The following is a 21,611-nucleotide window of genomic DNA, read 5'->3' as shown; positions in this document are numbered from 1 at the left end:
GTTGAAGGAACCATGGAAATATATACACAATATCTAACACTTTATATCAGGGTTTCGACAATTACCATTGATCACATACATGAAGAAGACATTATTAATGATATTTATGATGTTTTCATTGAATGCATTCTTAATGTATAATAGTACCAATATCTGTTTAGGAATCTAGACATCTGGGATAATAGTACTGTTGTAAACGCAGGCTGAATAGTTCACCAGCCACATGCACACCATAGCATTTTTCCAGTCTGCAGCCCATATAAGCAGATATAGTATCTGTCTTTAATAGAACAGACAGGATCTTTTGTAATTTTCAAGCTTGCATTCATTGAGCTAAGTGAGCTGGGAGACATCTGAACTAACAACTCCCTTGACAGCCCATTGGCTGGAAGCAAGGCTGGCGAAAAACAGTTGAAGCAGAAGAAAATCCCTGTGGGACATCCAGGCCTCGAACGGTTAAGTTGTGTTTATGCACCCATTGCTCGGGATAAGCATTGACAATCACCCCCCTGATTTGATATGCAGCGCTGTGCTTTGTAATGGGAATCTCTCCAAAGCAAACGGCTGAGGCCCCGTTTCTTTGGCGGCTCAGCTGTGGATGCTGCAGTGGAAAGTTTTCATCACAAAAAAGCACACTGGCTAGTCGTCTGCGCGCATATGCTCCATATGTACGCACGCCCATCTTGTGTGCGGCACTGACCGCGTGTATACATTACATGGGCGTGTGCACAGTATGTGCAAATGTGTCGGTGATGGCGTATGAGTCACTGGAGGAGCATATTAGGGAGTGAGAGAGTGTTTCGGTGTTGGGGCCCGGGGATGGGGGTGCAAATTGTATGTATTCACAATCGTATGGAGCGTCTGGGAGCCGGGGCACTTTGGCGTCCCACCCAGAACCCCCTTTCCCCATGTCTGCTGCGTCAGAGCCAAGTGTCTGGGGTCCGTGAGCACATTAACAGCTGGCCCCTGCTTTCCATATCACATGGAGGGGCTATGCTTCCTGCTCCTGGCAGGGTGGTACGATTCCCATCAATGTATGGCTGTTCCCTGGGCCACTGCCACCAAGACTGTGGGATGACGGCCAACGTACAAACCCCCCCCCACCCACCACCCCCACCTCCCCTTTGGAAAGCTCACATGAGGATCACTTGCTCTTAAGAAAAGAACCTAAGTCCCCGTTGTAGTGTCACAGGTTAAACCACCAGGTTGAGGCCTACGTTGCACATGTTTGCATCATATTCAAAACATTTAGGAAGCAAGGTGGTGATTACTGCCAGAGAGGCAATAAAGGGAAAAAGGGAGGATGATTACAGTTGCAAGTCAATTCTCCACAGAGAACGGCAGCACTTGGCGCTATCGAATGGAGATGTAAGAGAGAAGAGAGGGAAAATCACTGAAGGAAGTAACTGGCTGGACGTCTTCTCTCCATCTGGAGGGAACAGAGAGACAGACTCTTTCACATGATCTCAATATCAACTCATCTCTCCATCTGATCTTTATTACATGTTTGGAGAACAGACTTCTCTTGCTTTTGATTTTTGTATCTTTTTGCCCTGGGCAGAGTAATGCCATATGTGCACCATATCAGGCCCTTGCTCTCTGCCACCCTTGATGCCAATCACTATCTCTGCCAACTCCATGTCACTACACAAAGACACAAAGTCACAACGGACAACAATTGTGAGGGTGGTCGAGCACATGTGTGCGCATATGTGGATTTCCGATCTGGGATGGCTAATGGAGTATTACAGCTGTTAAGGCCCTTTGGGATTAAGCACATTACTCATGTATATCCCAGCAGTGCCACAGTCAAATTGCCCCAGGGATGTACTGAACAAAGAAAGAGAGAGAGAGGGTGGAGAGACAAAGAGAGAGACATAGTATATTGTAAACTTTCAGATGAAAGGTTTGAATTTTTTTTTACATGTCCTTCAAGCAACAATAAGGAGTTATGTTCCAAAACTAGCGGCATGCAAAAGCCTTGCAAACACCACCAACAACCCAGTTGGCACTGATAGAAGTTTGCCAACACACTAACTGGTTTCTTTTGGCAGTAGAGCTGGCAATGTCATGCTGTGAAAGCTTTTCTTCCATATTTGCAGCGTGTTCCAGACCAGAACACAGAACTACATAGGGCAATTGATTGCACACATCCTGAACTTGTGTTGTATGCATTTGACATATTTCTGTGTCTTATTCTCTTGGCTATCGGTTGACCTAAGAAAAAAGCGGCTCATCTCACTCTCACATAATTATAATAATACTATATCTATCTATCGTTGGAGCCGGCAGCCACTGTGAGAAGGTATTGGAGCCGGCAGCCACTGTGGAGTACAGCAGCAGAAACGAAAGTTGTCTTTGGGCCAATAAAGTGCTACCAAGGCCTCAACCGCAATCCAGGACCCCTGTCTGCCTGCCATGGTGTGTTTTTGACAAGTTATGTTGATGAAGTTGTCATGAGAAAGACATTGAAAGTTTATGTCGTCCCAAACAATGTCAACTTTGTATTAACAATTACATAATTAAGCGAATGACACTTAATGACAACAGTAATAAACATTCATAAAGACTCCTTCATGTTCATGACTAGTGTCATGTCATGGTTATGACGGTGTTATGTCAGTCTTATGCACACTTCTACCCAAACAACTCAATCAAGTTCACAACCTGGAAGGCAAAGGATCACATGGGATCTCTGGGGAACCTTGCTGCCACCACTTCCTTGTTAAATGTATTCCCATAACCCTTTGCAAGAACATTTAAAATCATCAATCTTTGCTATAAGTCTTACTAAACGTGTTCATATGTATGGGCTAATGTTAGTTGTTCTTAGAAACCAATAGAATTTGGGAGATGGGTTGTGTCTTGTGAATAGTCTGTCGTTTCTGGTGAATCCCCGATGAAACGCCAAAGAAGGAGTAAGTAAAGACTTGGGAAGCCGTCTGGCGAAGAGAACTGTTTATTCCAAATGTCAAAGGCTAGCAAAGCTTAGCACACAACAATGTCTCTGCAATGTGATGTTCTCAGAATTTCCAACGCACAGCGCAGTAAGGTCAGTTTGTACAGGTCCTGATAACTGAGAATACTCTTCGTATCGTAACAGGAATCTGTAACTCTTATAGGGCTACAGAATAAACATACTGACACAATGGCATAAAAGATTAGCAACAGGTGTTCGTCCAAGGGGATGCTTTTGGGGAGTAATGGTGTGGGCTAAGGCTCTGGACCTTTCGGCAGGAAAGGATAACTTGGGTGAACTTGGGGAAACGTTTTTTAATGAATATGTGGAGGTCTCTGATGTTGGTGTATCTGATGTTTATGTGTCACTCTTCCGTGAGGGGAGGGAGTGTGGGATTGTTACGTTTGTGGGTGTAACACTCCCCTACTCTCACACTATCTCTCTATCTATGTCTACATATCTCTCGCTCTTCCCCACAGTCTATCTCTATCTTTCTCTTTCTCCCTAGAGCACTGACTCTCTCAATATCCCTGTTCTCGTTTTTACATTTCTCTCTCTCATGTCGAGCCGAGCTGAGCCGCGCCTTCTTACCGAGCCTCTACTATGTCATCCGGGTGCTGGGACAGAGTCTGTGTATCACTCCCAGAACTGTGAGTGCTTCCCATCATTGTTATAAGAGCCTGAGCTCAGTTATTAAACCTCTGACGAAAATGTACGCAATCATGTCATAGACACCATGGACAGACTTCAGTTCAGGGTGTGTTGTTTTGCCAAAACAATGTATTAGAAAAGCATTTGTCTCGCACAGTGTACGTACCCTTGCTGAATCACCGAAAATCTTCAGTTTTGACTACTGCGTAACTGCTGAATAACTGCTCTTTTCTAGTGGAGGGGGGAAACAGTATTGTACTGTGGAGGAAAAGTAACCGTCATGTAATCTGAACATCTGAAAAAAAGAAAATGGGGTGTAGGTTGGAACATACCTTACAGATGCATGTGAAAAATACATCATGAGAGTTTATTGCTTTAGGCATATGTGGTAAAATTGGGAAATTTCTCCAGGGGAAAGTCAATGAGTCCAGCAGAGCAGCACTTGCAGTCAAGTGTACAGGCAATGCAAAGTTGGCCATCTTCCCCAAAGTTGTCAAGACCAAGAAAAACGTGTTTGTGTTTCATGTCTGGGGATTTCATGCATATAGAACAATCAACAATCCCAATCAATGACGGACCTCACATTTACCATGTATTGACTTTATGCAAACATTGCATTGCATTGTGCAATTGTGCAATCAGAGGGAGTGTAAAAAGACCAGGATCAGATTTACCAGATGTGAAAACTTCATCATCACCATGAGCACGACACAAATGAACACAAATGCGTGCTGGCATGCACTCACAGCTGTGCTCTGATTCAATTTGGGATTTTCAGCGGATTACGACAGCTTTAACGTATATAACTGAACACAGAAGGCAGTGTTAATGTCACAGCTACTACGCTACCGCTCCCGCAGCCCCTGTCCAGTACCCTCGTAAAAACCTTGCGGGGGTCAGGCAGGTCAGTAGTCAGGTTTGACCTAGCGATGTGGATGAAAGGTGGGGGGCACCAGTAGATCCTCCCCTGGGCACATGCCATCGTTCATCATTATGTGAAACTTGCTTTTTTTCCATTCCATTACCAGAGCCTTCTTGAATATCACACCCTATATGCAAGGGTACCACTCAAGGGACACATTACTGTGTGTGAGTACAATTCATCATGGGTTCTTCTGGTTCATTTTAAGAGATGAAACATGGACCCTGCCAGGCTCAAAAACAGATGCTGTTGGGTGGCGCCATGGAAACGTACAACACTGGGGAAAGTCTAACTGATAACAGATACAGCTGCTCTGATGATGTGAAAGGAACTTCGGTTAGTAAGCAGAGAAATTAATTGACATGTAGACTGAGGCATATGATTAGCATTTTGAGAGTTTAGTGGCCTATAGCGTTTCCTTGGCATGTCAAAGAACCACCCACACAGTTGCAATGACAGCACTGAGAAGACCCATCCGCAGGACACATCAGTACACATTTTGAAATAGTCCATCTTGAGTGTGTCACTGGATTGAAAGTATACAGCCTATCCAAAATGGAGTTGTCAGATATTCCTTTCAAAGACTGTAATCACCCCAATCATGTTTTCTATTGCCCAGAGGCCAATAAAAAATCATTTAGAATTACTCCCGCATTAATCTGCAATAGCATGTTACGTCCCCAAAAGAGCACATCATCTGCTCATGATGAAAAACAGTTGCTGAGTTAGCTCAGCAAAGTTCCAGTGTCAAATGACATCACTCACACTTGCAGGTCTGTCTCTTCTAATGGTGGAGCATTAAATAAACACAGTGAGCTCCCAAACCTACACGTTGGAATAGGAAAGGGTCTGGAATCACTCCCTGGGTCTGATGCCATGGTAACGGGTATCAAACGAATATGTGCGCTGTGGCATGGGGAGAGGTATTACTAAACGTCTGAGTCAGCCTTTCCACGACTTTAAGAGGACCTTAAGACATGCCTGGCAGCGGAAGAACTGGGTGCTGACTGACTCTGTGCAGCTACTGTTTTGACCATGCAAACATGGTAAACGTGCAATAGGTTGGTTGGATGGTTGCCATGATATGGACACTGGAAAAAAAAGGGTAATGTAGCATTATTTCGTCCAAGAAACTTCAGAAATCAGCATTTTCTTCAGAGCACAGTAGGGTTGAACATTGAAATATTCCCTGCCGATAGGCTGACAACAAATCAAACCACAGGTTTGGCCTAAGCAGTTAGCAGATAGAGGGCCTTCAAAACTATATGACTGGAAAAAAAAACCTTCCAATTCAAGAATTTATGTACTATCTTCAAACACCCCTGTGGTTCAGCTTAACAGACCATTTAGCAGCGCTAAGGGGAACCCAGAGGGGTGCGTGTTACGGGACACGTGCAGCCGGTGCTGGGGTGGGATGACAGGTCAGGGAGTGTCTCCATGACCCATTGGCCTATAGCGGCCCATTGGGGAGCCCTGAGGCCGTAGGGGGAGATCAGCTGCACTGGAAAAGAAGGAAGGGAGGGAGGGAGGGAGGAAGTCAGGATGGGGATGTTCAGCTGAGCTGACACAAGGGAGATGATGGAGGAAGGGTCAGGCAGGCTCACTGGATGGATGGCCCAGGATTTTTATTTTTTTTCCCAGGCAGATGTGTTTTTTCATGATTGAAGCCGTTAAATGTAATGACGTAAGGGCTGGAGTAATCTTTTCTTGCCAGGGACGCGGGCAAAGTTTACGGAGCCACCTGGATTCCTTAGCCAAGAACCAAGAGTCTGCATGACAACCAAACCATGTCAATTGTTTTATTTTATTCTTTTTTTTGTATCCCCTCTTACCGTTCACTGCCAGCGCAACAAGCTCAGTGCAAAGATGGAAATGATCACAGTTGCCACTTTCAATGGTGAACAGTTACATTTCTAAGTCTAAACACCATTTGGAAGATGCTTCCAGATTGAGCCACTTGCAGACGTTGATGAAATGGGAGAGTGGGAACCACAGACAGCCAAGAACATCATGTTCCGGATCAGGGAACTTGAAACCCTATTTCTCATATAAATCCATGACAAGATTATGCTTCACATATCAATACCACATGGCTTGCTCGACTTAATCTAATATACTGCTCTGTACATTGTGCTGGCCAGGACCCAAAGTTTCACCCCCTTGGGATAAAAAAAGATTGGCAGGTGAAGACAACAAAAGTGTCTCACTAGGAAATTAACTCATTATCACATTGGCTGCAATGGGGGATGAGAAAATAAACTTCAAAACTTTGCACAAGGATAGGGTTACTAAGATCATTGATTCATCAGCAGGTATCTTCCTCTTCTGCCTCCTTCCTTTCAAGGGGATCTTTTTTTTTCACTTGTGCAAACCTCCCATGAAGCAGAACTAATGTGCAAAAGGGCTGCCTAGATAGTTTACACATGGTGTCTCTGTTTATGAGAGTTACTGTCAGGATATCTATTCTTATTCTCAGCAAAAATACCATACAAACAATGACTAACATGCTCCCTAAAATCACAAGTTTAGCGGGTGAAATGTGGAGTTGCATCAGCTATATATGATCAAAGATCTATTTATTACTATTTATTACAATGTTCACTTATGTTACATTTGTTTGGAAATAATTGATATTTAATGACCTAATGTCTAGTTGATATTATAAAGTAAATATACAAGTAATATTAGGATATGCATCGGTCCCCCTTCTCACCACTTCGCACTGGAGTGGAGTTTGGGACTAATGTAGGGATGTATCCCCCCCTACAATGGTTGGGTCCGTGCTCCCCCACATCAATCGTTGGATCCAATTGGAGCTAATTGGAACAATTTAGCCCAATGGGCTGTGCTATTTAAAGGGTACCTCATTCCATGAGGAGAGGATGAAAGAGGCATGTGAGAAAGAACACTTACCTGCTGTGAGGTCAAGTGAAAACAGTCAATACTGTGTGCGTAGTATGTGCCTAGTAATTGTGCCTAGTGTTTGCCTAGTTTTTGTAGTACTCTGTGAGTACTCTTTGCCTTTCGTGATTTATGTTTATTTATTTGGTGTACATGTTTGGGGTCAATACCGGAGAGTCCCCATGTAAAATCAATAGATATATATTTTTATATGAAGCTGTCATGGTAAAAAGTGACCGGGTGCCAAAAAGAGCCCGGGTGACGTAATATTGGCTTTCGAACGGCTCTTGAGTGACAGTTGCTATACCAACGCTAGCATTAGGTCACCCGGGCTCTTTTTGGAAGTCACAGACCAGCGCTGCATTAAATACCTCAATAACACGATTTACCCCAGAGCACCTCGCATTATACTTCGCTACCTGAGACCAGCGTGCCTGTATTTTACCTGCAATAAACCAAGAAAACAACCATGTGCTTGATGTCTGAGTGTGTTAGGAAAGTTGTTGACTCACTAGTTTGTTATAGTGTCAAAGTAAGCACATTTCAACCGGTTTCGCCGCTAGCATCTCGTTAGCGATTAGCAATTTCTTTGTTGCCTGCTTTAAGAAGGTCCTTAATGTGTTGTGATTAATAGACATATCTGACAGAACCCACAATTACATTTTCACAAAACAATGAATTGTTTGCACCACCTTTAACTATGAAGCACAACAGGAGAAATTGCTAATCGCTAACGAGATGCTAGCGGCTAAACCTGTTGAAATGTACTTACTTAGGATACCGGCAGGTGTAGCTTAAACAGAATACTTCATAGTTTAGGCACAATATTAAGGTCTAGCTAAAACGGAATACTTCATAGTTTAGGCACAACATTAAGCGACTAAAAAGTAGCTGATGGCTTTCAAACGACTCTTGAGACTCTCTGACTGATAGCCAAAAAGTGCCCGGGTAGTATCCGGGTTACGTAATGCTAGCGTTGGTATAGCAACTGTCACTCTAGAGTCGTTCAAAAGCCAATATTACGTCACCCGGGCTCTTTTTGGCACCCGGTCACTTTTTACCATGACAAAGGCACCATCTCCTGTACCGTGTTTTTTCCTGACTTCACCACTGACTCCAGTAGCCCACATCCCAAAATGTGGGGTGGCCGCCTTGGTCCCTCACAATCACTCTTTCCCACTGTGGAGACAGCAGCACATGCTTAAAATATGGCAGGTTGCAAGCTATTTTGATGGATTTGTACACCTTTCTGCATTCCGTTGCGGCCCAGAAAAGAGATCTTTTGTGGAAAATGGCTTGTGTGACGTGCACATTTTGTTCTTAAAAGCCTGGCAGGGTATGTGTGAACTTTGAGGATATCCAAGATAGATTAACTGCAAGACATGCTCCTCGCTCCTTGCTATTACAGAAATATGGATAATGTGCCACTCTTCAAATAAAGGGAACATGATAAATCAGATTTGAGCAGTTTTTGATTTGGTGCATTCAAATGTTCCCTGTCAGAGAACAATATGTCGCTATGCCTATATCCAAGATCCACACATGGCGGAAAGTTGAATTCATCGCTGGTGTTTAAGACAACCTGCATGGGTTCTGGCTGCTCTAGGCCGTTTCTGCCCCTCAAACTAGGTCAGCATCTGAGACCACTGCAGAATCGAACATGCTCTGAGTGGAACGGGGGTCATGAAAAGACCTCAAGAGTCCAGCCATTTGATGTGGCCATGTGCACGCACACATGAAAACCTTCAGGCAGAGAAACCATTTCTTTAATGTACAGAAGATAAACAGCCACTGATAGCTATGGCCAAACACCCATGAATAACATAAATTAAAAAAGGGGAAAAATGAAAGAGAACAGTAGGAGGGGGAAAAAAGGAAAGAAATGGAAAGGCCGCAACAGAAATTGATTAAAACCACTCACTACTTCCAAGCCTGTTTCAAATCATTACGGTTTTATGATGAGGCTGGAGCCCTTCCCGGCAGAGTGAGGGGCACCAAATTGAAGGCAGTGACTGTGGACTACGCAAATGTTCCCGGATCTAGTGCGGGATGCACCACAAGGAGAGAGCGGTTCTGTGGTCACTCTTTGAGGTTCCGCCAGTTGTTTTAGGGGCTAGTGACGCATCCTCCCTCTGACGCACAGATGAACATGTGCACCGGCAAAACAGGGCGTTTAACAGGGAGGTGCCGTAAACATTTGTGTGTATTACCATTTGTGTGATTTAAGCAAGCAAGAAACAAAAGAAACAAAGAGTGAAATAAAACTGCAGTATGTGGTTTTTATTGAAAAACTCTCAGGAGGGTAAAAAAGCTTTTATGAGGGCCTCACTCTCAAACGTAATCCAAACAGGAAGATGGACTAATCATTACTATTTTTTTTGCATTGTCCTTTTAACCCCTTAGTTTCTCCGTTACTCTGTCCCATCCTATATACAAAGACCTTTACGTTTACACAACAACCAATTAAAGCGTGACTCTCTTTCACCGAGGGTCCTCTGTCCACAGGGCCCCACAGGATGTGTGAGCTAAACACCATAGGGTGTGTGGACTCAGACCACCCCCAAATCCCAGCAGAGGAAAGCTAAACACCACAGGGGGACCAGACCACCCCAACACTCGGAGGGATCCCGGGACAGTGTGGTAGAAGATTCTACAGCTGTTTTGCTGGGTACATCTGAAGATATGTGGCCCACTTAGATCAACAGGTTTTAAGACATATGGATTTAATGATTGCTCTCACTGCAGTATTCTCTTTCTCTGCAGGCACATGTGGCTGGGGTCTAGGTTGGCTTTGTAGCCAAGGAAGCCATTCAATTAACTGATATATGACGATAAAGATGAACAGAGACTTTTTGTGCCGACTGCACGTCCTAGCAGAGCAGGCGTATGCCGTGCTGACAAAACCCGGTGGTTTCACTCAACTAGACTCGAAAACGTCCCAATTTCCTCCAAAGTGGGCTTTAGGAAAGGAATAATGAAAAAAGATGCATTCTTTCCTTTCCGTGTCACTGTGTCTTTTTTCCCTGCCACGCAGAGAGAGAGAGGCTGAAGAGATCAAGTTTAGACTCAGAACTGCCAGCCATTTGTGTCGCACGGCAAAGACACGATCCAACGCCGGAGCCTTTCTTACACCAGCTCTACCTCTCGTCTTGCACTCTTTCATTTTTTTCCTCCACTCCATATTCCTTCTCTCCTCTCCTCTCCTCTCCTCTCCACTTCTGCTCCTCCTCTCTCAGGAAGAACTGCATGTTCTGTGGAGCCTGGTTTAAATCAGCCCAAGCTGCCTGGTTGATTGTGCTGCCATTACAACAGCTCTGCAGCTGTCTCCTCATGTCCCGTTCCCATCTAACCAGGGGTCCCGGCTGCAGCGTGTGGATTGTTACCACATGTCACACAAGAACAAGACAGAACGACAGAAAGAAACACGAGAGGAAGAAAGAGAGAAAGAGACAGAGACCGAAAGGGAAAAGAGGAGAGTGTCAAAGGAAGGAGGATGCAAGAGAGACTGCGATGGGGAATAAGCGACAGGATGGGAGTCAGTGTTTAGACCATGTGCCTAAAAGACCTTTCATCAGACACATTTGCATTGTCAGTAGAGGAAGCTACAGGATGGGGAGTTATCCACTCTATGGAATCCATTAGCTACATGCCTCACGTGCATCGTTTTACTAGGAGCCTTCCATGAAAGGAAAACAAATTACAGCACCCTACATATTGATATCATTATTTCCCACTTTGTGACCTATAGACACCCCCCCACGACTGCCTGCACTACCCCTCCCAGTTGGACAGCTCATTGGCTACTGCTAGTCAAGCTGTTTCTCATCTATCCCTCTGTCTTTTCCCACCAGTAGGTAGTAATGGGATTAAAGGCATAAAGCTCGGTCAGGATTGCATGATGATGATATATGGCTGCATTGTTACAGACGTTATTGATAAAGTGACTACAGTGTAAACAGACACGAGTGAAAATGCACTTTGGCCCTTCCCCCAACAGCAGCCCTCTCCTATCTCCAGGCCTTCAAGTTAAGACGGTAACTTTGCATGTTCAGCAGATCTTGTTCTGGCCTTTTAGAAGTTGTTCTGCAAAGATGCACCCCACTGTCAAACATAGCCTCACAGAGTGGGGTTGATTCCTCCAGACTTTCTTTTTTAGAGATTTAAGATTGCTAAGATTGTCTTCGCCAGAGGAGGTTGAGATACCGATCTATTACAGTATCAGAGTTTCCTATCTTTGCAGATGCCCCAAATCATGGTTGAAACTAGCAGAAGTAAGAATAGAGCTAAATTGGGCAACAGCTTCCCCCCAAATACAACTTAATTTGCATACATTTACATATCATAAAAGGGTTCATACGGGCATTCTGTATTATACAAAAACAGGAATAAATGAAGATTGTTATTCCAACACTGTATATTGATGGTCATTACTTTGCCACCACATTCTAAGTAAAAGTCTTTGTATATGTGAATTAGGCATGCCAGTGTATATATTCTTTTACCATTGTACATTTTTGGAATGTAGACACTGACCAAAAGCCCTCTTGGGCAATGTTCTGACCCCCTTCCACTATGAGATCTTAAACAAAGAGGCTTCAGTGAACGCAGCCAGGATTCCATACCATTAACCCAGACCCCTTGAACGACCGGTTCATGACCGGTTCCTTTAACACAGCACAAGCACACACACTGCACACTACACACCCACACTGTCATGTGCAATTGCACACGTCTGCTACCCCATATCCCCATTCTCAAGTCTACCCTGACTCAATAGCTCTTTTATTACATCCCCCCCCCCCCACCCACCTATCTTCTCTATGAAATATCAGATCCATATCAGCGCCCCCCCCCCCCTCCCCCCACACGTGTGCTTGAAGTAGTCCCCCCCCCCCCCCCCCCCCCCCCCCCCCTGCTAAGTGAGGCATACTTTTTTGCCCAAGTAATAATAAAAAGAAATTGGATAATGGCTTCCTCATTTGATGAGTGAAAAAAAAATCTATATGGGTAGGGGGTGAGAAAATAAGACCCCGTTGGCCGTGCAATGTACCCAAGCAAGATGTATACACTGTTGGTCGGAATTATGAGTTGACTCGTGGGAGCTGTCCTTTGTGGGTCATCCAGTACATACACACTCCAGGGGAGTCCCTCAGGACCAGCGAGAGGCACAGAGACCTGTGTAGAGTTATATAATTCACAGGCCTCCCACGCTCTGCCTGACTGTCAGATCCTACAGCCCCACAGAGGATCTGTTTCCAATCACATGTATAGGAACAAAGTTTAGTAGCCATGGCTTTATGGTCAAACAACTCGGGGTATTCCATACAAGCAAAGTTTTGGAACAATAGCAGAAGCCAAAGCAAGATTTAAATAAAGAGTCTCTATAATCCAGACTGACTGGCTGACAAGCCACTTCTCCTGTGTATTTCACACAAAAAAGGATAGTAATATAATATGTAAAAGATTGGGATATAAATGTGAACAAGCGGACAAGTAACAAATGTGGGGATTTTGGTTTGCAAATCCAAGCCAGTCTATGCTCTCCACAAACTTCCTGAGTTCGATGGTCCAGGGCCATTATTCATGTATGTGACCCATGTTTAGGAGAAAGAGAGAGAGAGAGCGCAAAGGCGAGCTCAACAGTGCTTCATTGTTGTTCAAAAACATTTGGTAGCACTTAACTCTACAAAGAGGGGAGGGAACTAGCAGAACTTCAATGGGTGCCGCGCATCCACAATGCTGGAGTCAGCAGTGTTAGCTGTTAGTGTGAGTGTTGGTATGGTCGTTTTGAAAGATGTGTTCAACAAATGTGTTAACCGAAGTTTCTATTGTATTTCATCAAACATTCTAATCGAGAGTCCCTTCTAAAACACACAACACACTCATGGCTGTCTGCATGGCAACACAGCACCATGCTGGACCTGTAAATAAACAAGTTCCACAACGTTCTCCTTCAGCGAAATGTGTAGAAGTCTGGAGATGGATGAGCTCTTCACAGGCCAAGTTTTAGCCTTTCTTATGGCCAATTACATGAACCTGGCTACCCTTTACAAAATATATCTCACCATTCATGTGAGTAGCGCACAGGGTGAGGGTACCTTTAATAGTCACTTTAAACTATTAAAAACGTACTTGTATGCCACTAGGGGCGAGGAGCGGTCTCTCGCAATTTGCACTACTTTTTAACAAAAGAGAATGAGCTGCAAACATGGATTTGGATACGGTGGTCAACGAGTTTGTGGGCATTAAATGACGGCAGATGAATTTGCTGGGTTAATGTCATAAGCCTACAGCACAGCCAGTTTAAGTGTGAGATCAAAAACAGAATGTAAGCTTATATCTAAGAATCCATACAATTAAATGTAGAATGTATTGTGTACATGTTTGGTACAGTAATACAATGTATTTCTACAGTGAATCTCATTTGTGTCTTTACCTTTATCCTATGTCCACAGTTCAGTTTATATATACGCTTGGTGCATGATGGTTATGGCTACGGCCTGCCTGTGCTCTAGCATAGGCCATGTTACAGACACACACACACACACACACACACACACACACACACACACACACACACACACACACACACACACACACACACACACACACACACACACACACACACACACTCACTCACTCACTCACTCACACACACACACACACACACACACACACACACACACACACACACACACACACACACACACACACACACACACTCACTCACACACACACAGTATGGACATAATAAAGTAATACAATGTTGATTTAATATAATTCACTGTTTTTTAATTAGTGTCACTGATTTCATTTCCCACCAAACAAATAGTTTAGCCTAAGCTACGGCTTTATTAGGATAGCTGCGGTCTAGAAAGCCTACGTCAGTGTACACACACGTCTTCCTCGGTAGCCTATAGACTGTCTGGAACAGAAAGTTGTGTGCGTCAAAAGAACACCCAGTGTTCCAGTGATTCTTGTCATTGCACCCATTGGCATGACAGGCAGGTTCCACCCCTGGGGGAGGGGGGTTCAACAGAAGACGTATTCAACACTGCATGACGACATGCTACACATGGCTTGTTTCAGGGGTAGACTCATTTAAAACGTTGAGGTTTTGCAAGTCACTTACTTTGTAGGGTAATAGATGTGCAGATATATTTTTCACTTCTTGGATTAGTCTATGGTTTGTTGTCTGTGTTGCCTGCCAGAGAAACACATATAACAATGTAACACTCACACAAAATCATTCAACATAGCAACAGACTGACTCTACTGAACTGATTTGTTTTAATGCCAACTGACAGCATTGGAGCAAACACTCTTGTTTTACAACGGATGCTGTTTGCTTTGTCAGTGATAACTCTTGAAGATACATCACCTCAGAATCCCTACACATAATTTTCACGAGGATGCAGTGGAGTTATAGCTCACCCAGGGGACAAAGAGTGAATTACGGCCACTTCTCTCAGAGATCCAGCACAGAGTGGGTAGAGGGAGAGCAAATATCCTGTGAAACCTACTGTATTGATGCACAGTACTTGATTACAACTTTAAGACGACTGTGTGTGGGTGTGTGTGTGTGTGTGTGTGTGTGCGTGTGCGTGTGCCATAGCAATAGGTTTTCCAATACAACAACGGAGGAATAGCCTATTTTGCAAAAGTTGCTTTAGCACAGAAAAGTTGTCCATCCTCTTCACAATCAATATCTATTTTAGGCCAATAATCTATGTTGCTGTACCTAGTTGTATGCATAATAGAAGGACATCCAATGAGATGGTCAATGTTTCTATATTGTGCTCTGTGTCCCTTACCGTGAGCTTTTTTGATTGTCTCTAATCCTGCCTCTACTAGGTGGCACACTGCAACATTTCACTTCAGAACAGAATTATTACAGTTCTGTTGCAGTTCTATAAAGATTTTGCTCTTTTCAAATAGCTATTTCATTGATCTGCAGAGATGGGCCAGTTGCCCGATTCCCAGCTGTTTATTTCCCCCCTCCAGAAATGTATGAATGCCTGCGTCACCGGCATTCGACTGTCCGAGAGAACACATTTCCCAATGACAGGAGGATTTAGCCTGTATAATATGCGGTCAATCTTATCAACTAGTCTGGAGGTCGAAATATTTCGTGGGAGAACGGCTGGCTGTCTTCCTTAGTTTATGGTGGCTGTGTGAACGAAACTGACACAAGTGATCTGAAAAGCATTTGAGTAATTCAAATAGATTCCCTCTATTTCTGTTCTATCAGTGCAGACTTAAGGTCGTGAGCGCTGTAGCATTTAATCCTGATCTCTGACCATGAAAATGACTTCCAGCTGAGCTTCGTGACGTGCAGGTTTCACTGCATCCCCTGAGCTGCCAAAAACACAGCCCGTGAGCGTATAATTTAACATTTGAATGCAGGTCTGCCTAGCCCAACACGAACTATATCGCCAATGAACTCTACACTAACATCAGCAGTGTACTTAGTGGACACATTGGTTCTGCTTTGTGCCAAGTCACAGAGGCTATAACAAAATTGACGGACTAATTCAGTTAAGTCAAAAGCTTTAAACCTCACAGTTATATTTTACACAGCTTGCATAATTATTTCATGAAACTCAATAGTAATCCAGTTTTACAAACGTAATTTTAAAATCTCTGGCAATGCTCAGGGGAAACATTCACCTGTCACGAGGTTTAAGATTGACCAATCGAATTCAGTAGCCTACTTTATGTCTCAGATTAGTTGTAAATTCTTAAAACGGTAATATTTTAAACAATATTAAGGTAAAGTGCACCGATAATACCTCAATCTGATTTTATCAGCAGCTGCGATTTAGCTAATGACAACCCATAAATTATCCTTGACGCGGTAATAGTCGTCCAGAGGAATGGATAGAAATCTGCTCACCTTGAATCACCGTTGAGCTGGGGTTTGAAGTTCAGAGGAACTGAGTGAAGATTTGTCTTTAGCTGTCAGGAATGTACCCACTTTTCACACACTCATAAAGAGGAACCACGTCACTGGCACCACTTTAAGATTACACGTTGCCAGAAATCTTCCTTAGTGATTTAACATAAACACCCATCCAGATTAAGGATATACGACGGCTTTTCCATCCTGAATTATTGTAGCATCAGGTGCAACCAACACCGCAGACAAGGTCTCTTTCCCTATCCACATACACTTGCATTAGTTTTCATCTAATCATGTTCTATTTAAAACACAATTAGTGAACAAAGTATGCCAAGTAAATACAAATGATGTGAGCACTCATTGTGACCATGTATTTGTAAAAATGTACCCAATAAACTCTGTGAAGGTAAATGATAATTAGTATTTCATGAGGAAACCACTATTGTTCAGCTCACGTTTTGGTGTAGACACTGTCACTGTTATTAATTTGTATGACTTGTTACTATCAAATCAATCATAGTTATTGCTGTCTGTGATTAAATATCGCTGCAGTAGACTTGTAAAATCTCCAACTCCATTAACCAGCTCCAATATATACACTGCCTGGCTTGTTCCAGCATCCCTGATCACCAGTGACCCCCCTGACTGTGCCTATATGTAGACCTTTTTTAATTTAAAATAAAAATGGCACAAACAAATGGAGGACTTATAAGGACACACTGCTGATGGGTACTAACATGTAAGTGGTATTTCTCCAATAGTCAAATTTCCCACTCCTCTTCCACTTGCAGGGAAGGAATCATACAGTGCATTAGTCATGCCAGGTGCTTTGCCCCTGCTTAGAAACTATAGATCATGCAATTTTTTCTCTGTGTATGTGGACATGTATGTTACTGAAACCATGCCTGTGTTGATATGGTGCCTTATATTTGTGAGTGAACTAAAACGTGTTTGCATACAAACTGCATACCAACACTCACATAGACCTTTGCTTGCAAAACATGGCATTAGCAAAGGAAACATATGATGTAATCACAGCATCACTGTTCAGAAAATGCTGTTTGTAAGAAAACAGTAAATGCCTTGTTTAGGGGCAAAAACATAGACCACAACAGTATTAATGCAGAACACAAAGTCTGCAAACAATCATACATCTCATCTTGTTAACAATGTAAATATTTTCAAAAATGTTGTGCTTTCTGTCAATATTGTTGCGTTGTGGAATATTGTGTATTGCCATATTTTGTTTGCTTTGCCAAGTTTGTGGAGCTTATCAGTCCAGAGGCTATCACACGTACACACATGCTTGATAATCCTTAAATAAACACACACCCACACACACACACATGCGCGCAAGCACGCTCACACACAAACACACACACACACACACACACACACACACAAATACATGCACATTTATACTTAAATAAACACACACACACACACACACACACACACACACACAAATACATGCACATTTATACTTAAATAAAACACACACACACACACACACACACATCACTGAGAGAGAGAAGGAAAAGAAAGTTGTCTGGAAACAAAGATGGTTTTGTGTGACATACATGCACAATGCAGTGATGTACCATGGGACATCACTATAGGCGTTGTTTGGACCAGAGAGCACCAGGCTCGGCTCCCTTCTCCCCCATGTCTCATGACGATAGCCACTGGGACACTTGTCAAGGGCTTATGTCACTGACCCTGATGTGCACAAGCCCACAAGATCTGAGGGTAGGCATGGCTGAGAATGTCTTAGAACACTCACTTTTGTACAGTGTTAAGCAAATATTGTAGAAGCGGCTTTAATCTTTTGTTTAGCAGTGACTGAATTTCATAATGCATGGCTGACAAGACACAGTGTGTTATGAAAGACATTTCCAAGCGATTGCTAACTAACAAATAGTTTTGTGCTGAATTTCCTTTACACCAGGGAAGATGATAATGTCAAATGAAAAATGACTTAAAACATATGCTCACTATTATCAAATCTCTAGTGGGCATTTTGTGAATCCCTTTAGTTAGAGCGAAGAGAAAACATGTCCTCTGGACTGTCTCTGTCTCACCAACATTTGATTCAGTCATAATAAATAAGCAAGCCAAGCCACAGCTCTTAGAAGCAGCTCCGAAGGCAGCCATTGCCAATGTCTTTTCCTGAATGCTGTCAAGCCCCATGTGTTGGTCAATGTTTTGACATGACAACACCTAAAAGACCAATCTGTGCTTGCATTTTACCCACACAAGTCAAAACAGGAAACCTTCCCAAATGACACTAGCATCCACGTCCTGTGGTAGAGGAACTCCCAGTGATGACTTGCAGTGATGAATATAACATACATGCTCCATGGAATGCCCCCTCATATAAAATTGCTGGTCATGAAACACAGCACAGACGTAAAACATCATCACTTTGCTTACACACATATTCACTCTGTCCCACAGTCCATTATTTGCACACTCCCACTGAAACTCATTTAAGTGTTCTGTCTCTATTTGTGTGTGTGTGTGTGTGTGTGTGTGTGTGTGTGTGTGTGTGTGTGTGTGTGTCTTTTGATGCTTTACAGTCCCTCTTTACCAATACTTAACACATGTGCACAAGTAACACGTAAAGCTGTAGGTTTATAACTGAAAGTGTAATACTAATAGTTTTAATAGCTTAGACTGTTACAGGACAGCACATTTAAATCTCTGCAGATGTCTACCTGGTAGAGAGAGGATTCAGAATGAACATCTTGCAACCCTGCAAAGATTACAGAACACACACACACACACACACACACACACACACACACACACACACACACACACACACACACACACACACACACACACAGTATGAACACATGCCTACCTATATGACTCCTAGAAAAAAAGAACAGTCTGTGTACTCTGTGTACCATCTGACTTCAGAACAGCCTGTTTCCCAACTAAAAGACACACTTGAGCTTTGAGGGTGCTGCAGACATATTGGGGTGGGATGTCTGGGTCAACCTCTTAGGTCTGTGGGCAGGAATGTCTTTGGTGCTTAACACCACAACACGACATTTACGGTCTGGGCCCCTGCCATTGGGAGTGCTATGGTTTCTTCTGTGACCACTGTGATCTGTGGTTCTCTTGTATGCCATATACCGTAGGTTCAATCTTTTTTTAATTTAAATTTGTTTAAGTCTTGCTGTACACAGAGCTGTCAAACGGTGGGCGGTTCTGGATTCTGGGGGCCCAAGAGCAGTCAACAGTCTGCTTTCAAATTCTGAAACCCGTGACTTTTACAGCTGACAGCTCATGCACGCAGAATCAGCCCATAACTTCTGAGCCTCTCCCACATCTTGTCTTCAACGTGAAGATTTTTATCTTTCTTTTATAATGTGCGCAAGGACGTCCCATGACATGTTGCTAGTGCCAAAAAAATGGCACAAGAACGAGAGAAGCTACTTTCAAAGTCTTTGTCAGCAAACTGGTATCCTGTTTGATGAGATAACCTGACAGAAGATCAAGGACTTGTGGTCTTTTATTTACCTTTACTTAACCAGCTACACTCATCTACCTCTCGTGATCCATTCCATGTTAGCATTAATGAAGGTTTATCCACGGGCCGAGCAACACTGCCAAGCCTTAAGTGAGCGTCCAAAGACAACATCAGCTGTTGAGAGCACCGTCCACATGGCTAATCTTAGGCACAGTTCCAGAGAGCTAAGAGTGGCACCACTTCCTTATCCTGTCTAAACGGCCTGTGTCCGGCCCGAGATAGAGGCAGAAACTTCTTTATCGCTTGTCTGTTTTTCCGACTCCTCCACAGCTGGGTGAACCTTGTCTATCTGCAGTGGGAAGAAGAGAACAAAAAAGAAAGAGTAAAAAAAAAAACAGGAGAGACTAGTGGGTGTTGGCCCCTGTTTGTCCTCCTGTGTGGCGGCTGCATCATGTTCAGATATGGGGAGAGAAGTGGGAAAAGAGTGGGTGAGCTCCGAGACCAGGCCCACAGGGATTTACAGGCCTTATGTCAGGAGCAACATAATGGTCATTTGGAATAAAAACAAAAACAGTGTATTAATTATGGTGAGAATAGGCAAATATTCCCTTTTCGCCGAACAAATCATTTGTAATCGCTGAGAACTATCAACATATCAAATATTAAAAGATATTTCACAGTGTACACGAATGCTGATCTCTGTTATTTCACCATAAATGTTTCATTTGCCTCTAATTACTCATAAAACACGGGTAATCACACCAATCAATCACTTGTGTAGGGACTCCCCTGGATACAGCCATTAGGGTTTAGCTGAGTTAAACCACTTTAACTGTGTGGTTTAAGTGTGGTTGTGTGTGTGTGAGAGAAAGAGAGAGAGAGAGAGAGAGAGAGAGAGAGAGAGAGAGAGAAAGAGTAAGGGATTAGAGAGAAAACATCTCTAAAATAACTGCAAAGGATCCAATATAAAGACCACACACACAACACATGCTGAGATGATTTGGCTTTGACATACAGTATCTACGTGCTTTCCATTATCCTCTTTTCTCTGCCATATGCTATGAATCAGGAGGAGTGTGTTGGAGATTGACGAGCCACTTGTGACACATCATAGAGAAAAAAAGGCTGTATAAAATGACACCTTCGCATATAATAGCTTCCTGTGGTAGCAGATTTAGGAAATGTATCATAAGGAACATTAATAAAACTGTAGACACACCCTGGGTGTTCATGTTGCATTTGGTTGAGATTCCAGTCAGAGATTTGTGTAGGCTGATCCAAGCTGCTAATGGCTTAAGTATATACTCAAAAATGTCTGCATTCGTGCAACACATCTGTGTCTCCAAAGTATACTAGTTTCACTGTTGCAGACACATCTCTCAGCGCAGCAAGCTCAATCACTGTCATGGTGTTGGAAATAATATCTCCATGTGTCAATATACAGCTAAGACTGTTATTTTCTATTTTTTGTTTTCTTTGCCCATTCATAACTGCTTACTCCTCTATCAAAATAGCGTTAACTATCCACTGGTAATCTAATCAGCAATGATTACCTAAAGCATGAAATAAACAAAACTCTCATTTTATCAGCAGGTCTCCAGTAATTTCATTCCACGGGAGTAAACATACTAATGAAAATGTGCATCAGTACTGTAAGTGACTTTGTATAAAAGCATCTGCTAAAAGAATAAAAAGCGTAAATATATTTTGTTTTCTCTCGATCCTGATCCATTGCATGCACATGCCCAGTCAATGTGTACAAAATGATGCTGCTGACAGTCCAAGCAGACCACTC

The 21,611-nt window shown here is 43.1% G+C and overlaps 1 protein-coding gene across 3 annotated transcripts in view; it reads right to left on the bottom strand.

Moving 5' to 3' along the window:
- Window positions 1-16,384, bottom strand: part of hapln1a (hyaluronan and proteoglycan link protein 1a) — a 29,750-nt gene extending 13,366 nt beyond the window's left edge. Inside the window, exons 1-3 of one of the 3 annotated variants that reach the window (XM_042708270.1) lie at window positions 16,330-16,346; window positions 14,868-14,955; window positions 14,566-14,637 (exon numbers count right to left, since the gene is read on the bottom strand). The gene's annotated coding sequence lies outside the window, so the exon portion shown is untranslated. Of the gene's footprint in view, window positions 1-14,565; window positions 14,638-14,867; window positions 14,956-16,329 lie in introns of all 3 variants that reach the window. The other 2 variants (XM_031570653.2, XM_042708268.1) reach the window with 2 other exon arrangements.
- Between the last annotated feature and the right edge of the window lie 5,227 nt (window positions 16,385-21,611).

This window comes from Clupea harengus, chromosome 7 (genome assembly GCF_900700415.2).
Source record: "Clupea harengus chromosome 7, Ch_v2.0.2, whole genome shotgun sequence".
Classification (NCBI taxonomy): Eukaryota; Metazoa; Chordata; class Actinopteri; order Clupeiformes; family Clupeidae; genus Clupea; species Clupea harengus.
This window is presented reverse-complemented; position numbering and strand designations above follow the sequence as displayed.